The sequence below is a fragment of the Dasypus novemcinctus genome, chromosome 22, assembly GCF_030445035.2.
Source record: "Dasypus novemcinctus isolate mDasNov1 chromosome 22, mDasNov1.1.hap2, whole genome shotgun sequence".
NCBI classification, from domain to species: domain Eukaryota; kingdom Metazoa; phylum Chordata; class Mammalia; order Cingulata; family Dasypodidae; genus Dasypus; species Dasypus novemcinctus.
The window spans coordinates 52,087,863-52,095,637 of record NC_080694.1 but is presented as its reverse complement, the minus strand read 5'-3'; positions in this window follow the sequence as shown (position 1 = coordinate 52,095,637).

Sequence of the window (7,775 nt, the reverse complement as noted above, 5' to 3'; positions counted from 1 at the left end):
TTTGGACATCCTTGATTAGTTGCTCCACATTCTGCATCTCCTCCTGTTTTTCAGTTTGTTCGTTAGTCTGTGCCATGTCCTGTTTCTTAGTATGGCTTATAATTTTTTGCTGGTGTCTAGGCATCTGCTTATCTTGATGGGCTTATTCAGATGGTTAGCTTCTCTTTCTACTCTAGGGTTTTATTTTGTTTTGTTTTGTGTTAAGATTCCCCTTTGACCCTTGGTTCTACTTATTCTGTATCCTTGTAGTTCTCTGTGTTCCCTTGAAAAAAATATTAAGACCATAGAAAAGGAAAGAGAGAAGAAGTAAAAAACAATCATAGTGATGATAATTTTAAAAAGGTAGAAAAGGAACCATAAAAGAGCCAGGAAAAAAATAAGTAATAAGAGTGAAAAATCATAAAAAATACAAAGAAATAAGAATAAAAAAGGTGGAACTAAAAAATAAATAAACAAGAATAAAAGAAAAGACTGGAAAAATGAGATGAGAAGGAAAAAAATTTAAGACCAAACAAGAGAAGGTGGAATGATAGAAAGGCAAAAGAAGAGGGAAAAATGAAAGAAAGAAAAGAAATAAAGAAACTAAGGAGCAAAGAGAAGTAAAAGGAAAAAAGGAAACAAAGAAAGAGAAAAAGCAAACCCAAAAAACAACCCAGGAGAAACAGACTTCGCTCTTAGGCCCATAGGAACCGTCTTAGTCTGCCAGTGTTCATCAGTTGATCACCCTGCAGCCTGCCTTCCACAGGGAAGGTACCTGGTTTTAGAGAATAAAATAAAGAATAAAAACAAAGTGAAATAAAATAAAAATAATAAAAAACATAAATTAACAGATCAAAAAAACAAAAAAAAAGAAAGCCAATATGTAAGTTTCCTGTCATGGTGTGCCGGCTGGGTGCCTGACAACCTGGTGGATCACTCCTGGGATCCCTTCTCTTAGAATGTACCTGGGAGTAAACCAATGACCTGGTATATGTGAGGCAGGCATTCCTCCACTGAGCTACACCCACTCTACAGGCTAAGCAGGCTTCTGGATGCTCATCTGGCTCTCCTGCCCTCTTTCCCCTTTGGCTGTCTCTCCTGGCTTCCTTCTCTCCCTGGCTGTTGGGTGCCTGTCCGCCCACCCACTCACTGATCTCAGTCCTCTCTCTCCCAGGGCAGGTGGGTGTGGCAGCCCCCTCTCCCTGGGGCTGCTTCAGCACTGGGAGGGGTCTTTTCTTTTCCCTCTGTTCTGCCTGCCCCTATCCCTCCTCACCCATACACCTCTCTTTTTCTGAGTTTGCTGGGTGCTGGTCCCACACCCATTTCCCCTTCAGCTCCCTCATGGATAGGTCTCTTTCAGCCTCCACTTGCTGAGCTTCCTATAGCTGAGAGCAGGCTCAGCTGCCAAACTCACTGAAGAGAAGCCACCCTCCGCCCTCCACCAGACCCCTCTCCCAGTGAGGAGGACTTTCTTTCTCCTCTCAGTTGGCTGCAATGAGCCAGGGGTTTTACTTGCCTTGAGGGTGGGATATGTGTGCAGTTCCCAGTTGCAGGGACGAGTAACTCACCGTTTTCATTTGGCCTCTTTGTCTCTCCATCCCTCTTCCTCCTGGATGATGCACAGCACTCTCCTGGTCTGCAGATCCCCAAAGCAGCTCCCTTGGACAGCTGTTTGCACTTTCTCCATTGTTTTTTTGAGATATTTGAGCCCTGCTTACCTACTCTAACACCATCTTCTCAGAAGTCCCCACAGTACCTTCGTGATAGAGATAGTTCATCCTTTCAATTTCATGCTGGATTTTGCAGATCTAGATCATTTTACCTTTCCAGGGAGCATGAAAGATTATGTAAAATATATTGCATAGAAGCCATTTTTAAGACCATCCAAGGGAAGTAAGACCTAATGGAGCAAGTCTTCGATTCCCAATTATCAGTAAACCATGAGACCAGAAGGGCAGGGCTGTCTGGTACAATAAGTAGGCCCTTGACAAGTGTTTGTAGAAAAATGAACAGTGTGAATAAATGAATTAGGTATAATAATTTCTTTCTATAAAGAGAACTACCATTGACCTACCTTTACTGGTTTACATTGCCTTATTGGCCTCATCAGCATGAGTGGGATAGAGCCAGTGAATCCACAAGTATGTATTTTTCCTTTCATACTCTGTTTTCTAAGGGGCTGAAAGAGAAAAAGCAAATAAAATAGTAGATGGTACTAATAAAAGTATCATGTTTAGGTAAGAGCAGATACTCTTCACACCACCCTCTGTACTGATCCTACCTTGGGATTGTTTTGTCAGTTCCCATCACCATGTTTTCAAAAGGACCTGGATTGATAAAGTATATAGTGTTGATGAGGCTGATGAAAAAAATTAGGGCCAGATGCTATATTAAACACATTCATTTTTATTTTTGTCGAATTATTACAATATGCCTGTGAGGTAGATATGTCAGAGATAAGAAACCTGAAGCTCAGAAAAATTATCCTAAACACAGCTATTAAATACTGGAACCAGGATTTGAACTCATGCCTGCCTAACTCCTAAACCCCTGCCTTTATACCATCTGTGACAGTTTGAAGCTTTTGTGAATCCTAGAAAGGATCATGTTCTTAGAGCTAATCCATTCCTGTGGCTTAGGGACCCTTTGATTGGATTGAATTCACTTTGGGGCCTTTGATTGGAGGACTTCAGTGAGGCGTAACCCGGGGTGGGTCTTGGCCCTCTTGCTGGAATAATATATAAACGGGAGAAACATGGAGATACACACAAAGAAAGAGAGCTGCCATATTACCCTGCCATGTGACAGAGGACTGCAGCCACAGAAAGAGAAAAACCCTGAGAGGCCAAGAGAAAGGCCAGAAGCTGGAATCAGGGCAGCCAAAGCTGAAGCAGCAAGGCCCAGAGGAGAGAAAGAAGCCATATGCCTGATCACCCACAGCTGAGCTAGGGGAGAAAGTGAGCATGGAGGCAGAGACCGGCCACCATTTTCCCTTGCCACGTGGCAGGAGTCCAGGATCACCAGCAGCCAAACTTTGATGACACAGCATTTCTTGATGATGCCTTCACAACTGCCTCACAACTGTAAGATTTTACCCTAATAAATTCCCATTATAAAAGCCAACCCATTTCTGATATTTTGCATTGGCAGCCCTTTGCAAACAAAAACATCATAATAGCTAATGTATCTAAGCATCGATTACATGTTAGACATTGTTCTAAGTGCATTATTTCATTAATCCTTACAAAAAGCCTATAAAGTGGGAAATATTGATCATCCCCTTTTACAGAGAAGGAAAATGAAGCATGGAGAGGTTGAGGAGCCTGCATCCACAATCCTGTTAACTAGGAATGAACCTATGTCTCGCTAGTCCTGAAGCTCTAAGACTCCCTACCATGCTATTGCTTGCAGATGGTGAGGAGCATGTTGGTGGATCTTACATTGTCCAGGAGAACAGAACTAGGATTTGGAAGAATTTCCTAGGAAATATACCATGCCAACAATAGACTCGTTTGCCTTATTTACAAGTGAGCTGGTGAGAGGTGGCAACCTCAGTCAAGAAGGTGTAGCCATTTACCCTGCATGCAGTTAGAGTCAGGACTGGGCCATCTCTAAAGCCTCTTTCAAGTCTATATTTCTGTAAATGTCTAGGTCTTTTTTGGAAGCAATGTTATTTTTAGTACTAGGCTGCTCAATTGACCGTAAGCATGTATCCTGAAAAGGGAAAGGGAGAGGTAGAGAAAGGCAGCTCTTACTTTGGGCTTCAGGCCCTTTGCTTTCTCATACTCCTATCCCACCTCTAGCTCCTACACTCAAGCCACGACACTTGCAGTTTACTGTAGGGGACATCATTTTTTTCCCATTTCTGGACAAAATGTTTCTAGATTTTTCCTTTAAAGTAAGAGTTGGGCCAGTGTTTAGACATATTCACCCCTTCCCCCAAACACTAAACTTTGATCATCTAAACACCTGGAGGTAAAAGTTGGGAACAATAGTTGAAGCTTTCATCAGTGTACAGCTAATAGTGGTCACTTAATTCTGGGAAGTTAAGATTGTAATCAGTGATATCTTGGATATATTTAGGGAACTGTGTACAAATGTAATGTTTTCTAAAGCAGCATTTTCAAATGTCTCAGTTCAGTTTGGCTCCACTCTGGGCAGAAACAGTGATGCCTCAGCAACTTAAAACTTTAGTAAGTAAATTAGTCCTGCTTTTGAATGGCGGGCTGGAGCTCAAAAGGCAAGCTTCTCAGTTAATAGTGGGCACTTTTTCTCTCTCTCTCCCCGTTCCCTTTTCTTTCTCCTACAATGTCCTTCCTTGTCTGTTTTGTTCACTTTGGAAACCGTTGGTTTCGAAAGTGTGTGTGTACTGTTTCTTTTGCCTGGGTCTGATTCTGTGCGTTTATGGAGCCCCTGAAATTAAATTAATTTTAAATGGGTTTTAATTACAAATGCTTTGGGCATTGCCTTTAGCAAAGTCAACAAGACAAATCACAGTTACCTTAGTTTGTCTCTGAGGAATGTACTCATTCCTTTGGCTCTTATACCTAGAGAAGCTTTCTAATTAAAAAAAAAATAAGGCAAAACCACTGCTGTATTTGAATGTCTGAATTGATTTCTCTTTCAAAAACAGCCACCTTTGATTTAAAAAATAGGATTTTAAATGTGCAAAGAAGCATTTTTTGTATGTCAACAATATCTAGTTCTTTCCCCTAAGTGCAGAGGATCCTGTTCATGACAGTATCCTATGTAAATGCAGAAGCAAAGCGTGGCTCATGACCCAGAGTTTTCAATGTTGCTCTTAGCACAGCAACCAGTTTCCTTTTATGTAAGAGAGAAATCGGGTTACTTCTCGATACTCAGGGTCCCTTTGGAAATTAAGGGTAATCAACTCCTAGTTCGAAAGGGAAGAGATAATGAGATAATGTTCAAAATAGCTTTTATGTTCCTACCTATGTAGGTTGAAGGTGAAAAAGAGCATTGCCACACTTGTGGATCCCACCCTCCCACGAGGGAAGGCTACTCACAATGTTCCCAGTGGAACAGTCTGCTCAATCAGAGGCCGGCCCGTGAGTGCTTTGATAATAATAAGCTTAGACTGACTGAAGATAAAGATGGGAAAGGTTGATTAAGTCATTTAGTCCCTTGACAATTTTGCGAGCCAAGCACTTCTTATCTGAATCAGGCTTAAACTGTGCCACACCCTGATCAAGTTTCTGGACCCCACACATTGTACCTCTTCCCCCACACCACATTGCAGGATTTTTATTTTTCTCCCCACAATTCATATCAAATCTCATTTCTCTAAATGTGTTCTATTATTAATGATTTTCACTTGGTCTCTAACACCTCTTTTCTCATGCATTGAAAATGTGCCCATGGTTGCTCTCCAGTTAACCAGTTAATCAGTTAAATTCATGGTGTAGTACGACAGGAATAAGAAACTGTCGAAGCTGAATATTAAATCTATACCCCAGTCAGCTCTTCAGTGTCCAGTCATATCAGTATAGAAGATAGCTGGACGAGAAGCCGTGATCTAAAATATTACTCTCACTATTAACTCCCTAGGACAAGTTCAGTAAGCAGAAAGTACTTTTTTTCTCTGCAGAATTTACTTCCTTCTCACTTAAAAAAAAAAAGTTTATTTATTTATTTCCTCACTTTCCCGTCCCTTCCCCCTGCCCTGCTGATTTTTCTGTCTATCTCCATTCGCTGAGTCATCTTCTGTATCTATTTATCTTTTTGGTCTTCTCATTTCTTCCCCTCTACGCTTCAATGCTGGGGACCTCTGATGTGGAGATTGTGCCACCTCAGCTCCTGGTTTCTGCTGCACTTCACCTTGACTCTCCGCTTGTCTCCCTTTTGTTGCTATCTCACTCACTTGCCTGGGCATGGGCTCATCACACGGGCACTCTCAACATGTGGGCACTGAGCTCGCCACACGGACACTGGCTCACCACGTGGCACGGGCTCATTGTGCAGGCATGCTTTCCCTTCTTCTTTTTCACTGGGAGGCCCCAGGGATTGAACCCGGGTCCTCCCAGGTGGTGAGCAGAAGTTCTATTCCTTGAGCCACATCTGCTTCCCCCCCTCACTTTTAAAGCAGCTCCCAAAGATCCTATTTCAAGCATACAATGTATCTAAATGTGCAAAGTCAAATAAAAAAAAATACAAGCAAGATTTATTAACAGGCAGGTGTCATGTTTGCACAACATTTTATAGTTTCCAAAGTTTTAAAATGTAATCTTCTTTACATTATCTGCTTATTTTTCCTCAAAAGGTTTTTGCAAAGTATCTATGTATTTGCCTCACATTTACTAGTCGACGTCATCTTCAATTTATTTATTCTGTGGTAGGTTCATGTCTACCTGGAAATTCAGAGAAAGTTGTCTTTGAAGAGCACCCTCAAGCTCAGGTGCCTGGTTTCCCAAAGCAGGGACAGGGGCACGTTTACACACACACAGCCGTGGCTTCTTTATCTTTGTCGCGGCTGCTATCCCAGTTAGAAATTACTCTTCTTCCAAATCTCCCTTGATAACTCACATTATATGTGATTTCATTCAATGATTGCCCATCATCAAGGACTTTTTATTTAAAGGCAAAGAGTCCGTATAGAAGAAAATGAATCAGATGAAGGAAAAAAAAAACTTGAAGAAGAAAACATGAACCATAGTTGGGTATAAGATGGAAAGGCTAACAGCATCTTTTTTTAGTCACATGTTTCCTTCTAAGATTTGTGCTGTTCTCTATTATGTATAGTTTAAGTTCCATGTAGATTCTTAGTACTTTAGATGGAGACTGTATTTCCTTGTTCTGAATGATGTTAAATAGAGTTTAGTATTTGAAAAAAATAACTGACCGTTTTCTCAAGAAATTAGAAACAGTGGAATGGGCCAGAGGAACTCCAAAAAGGAAGTAAGGAGGAGGATATTTGTAAGGTGAAGTAAAGCTGTTTGATAGAGACACAGACGTAGCACTCTCTGCATGACTGAATCACAGCCTTTAGAGATGAAGGAGACCTCAAGTTCATCTGATTTCTTTGTTCACACATCTTGGGCAATCATATGCACACAAAGGGGCCTCCAGTGAAAATCAGTTCATGATCATAATATTTTACCGGGTTACACCCCTCCATCCAACTACACTGGCCTTCTGTCATCTTCCCGAAGGTCCAAGGTGCCTTCCTGCCTCAAGGTCTTTGCAAATGCTGTGCTTGGCTGAGGCCTTCACTGGTGACATCCTGACCCAGCTAGGGATGCTCCAGCCTCTTGGTCCTTCGGATGCGGGGGCAGCACCCGGCATCCTGCGCACGCAGGGGCCTGCGAGTGGGACACTGGAGCACGTGGTCAGAGTGAGCAGAGCAAGGGGGTGGCAAGCTGAGGGCTGATCTTGGTAACATCTGGACAGTGAGGGGAGAAAGAGGAGGCATCCAAGGAGACAGGCAACTGGGGATGGAAATGGGAATATCAGGGAAGCAGATGTGGCTCAACTGATAGAGCATCTACCTACCATATGGGAGGTCCAGGGTTCAATACCCAGGGCTTCTGACCCGTGTGGTGAGCTGGCCCATGCAGTGCTGCCATGTGCAAGGAGTGCCATGCTGTGCAGGGGCATCCCTGCATAGGGGAACCCCATCACGAGGAGTGAGCCCCGCAAGGAGAGCTGCCCTGTTTGAAAAAAGCGCAGCCCGTCCAAGAGTGGTGCTGCACACACGGAGAGCTGATGCAGCAAGATGACACAACGAAAAAGAGATGCAGTTTCCCAGTGCCACCAGATAATGCAAGCGGGCACAGAAG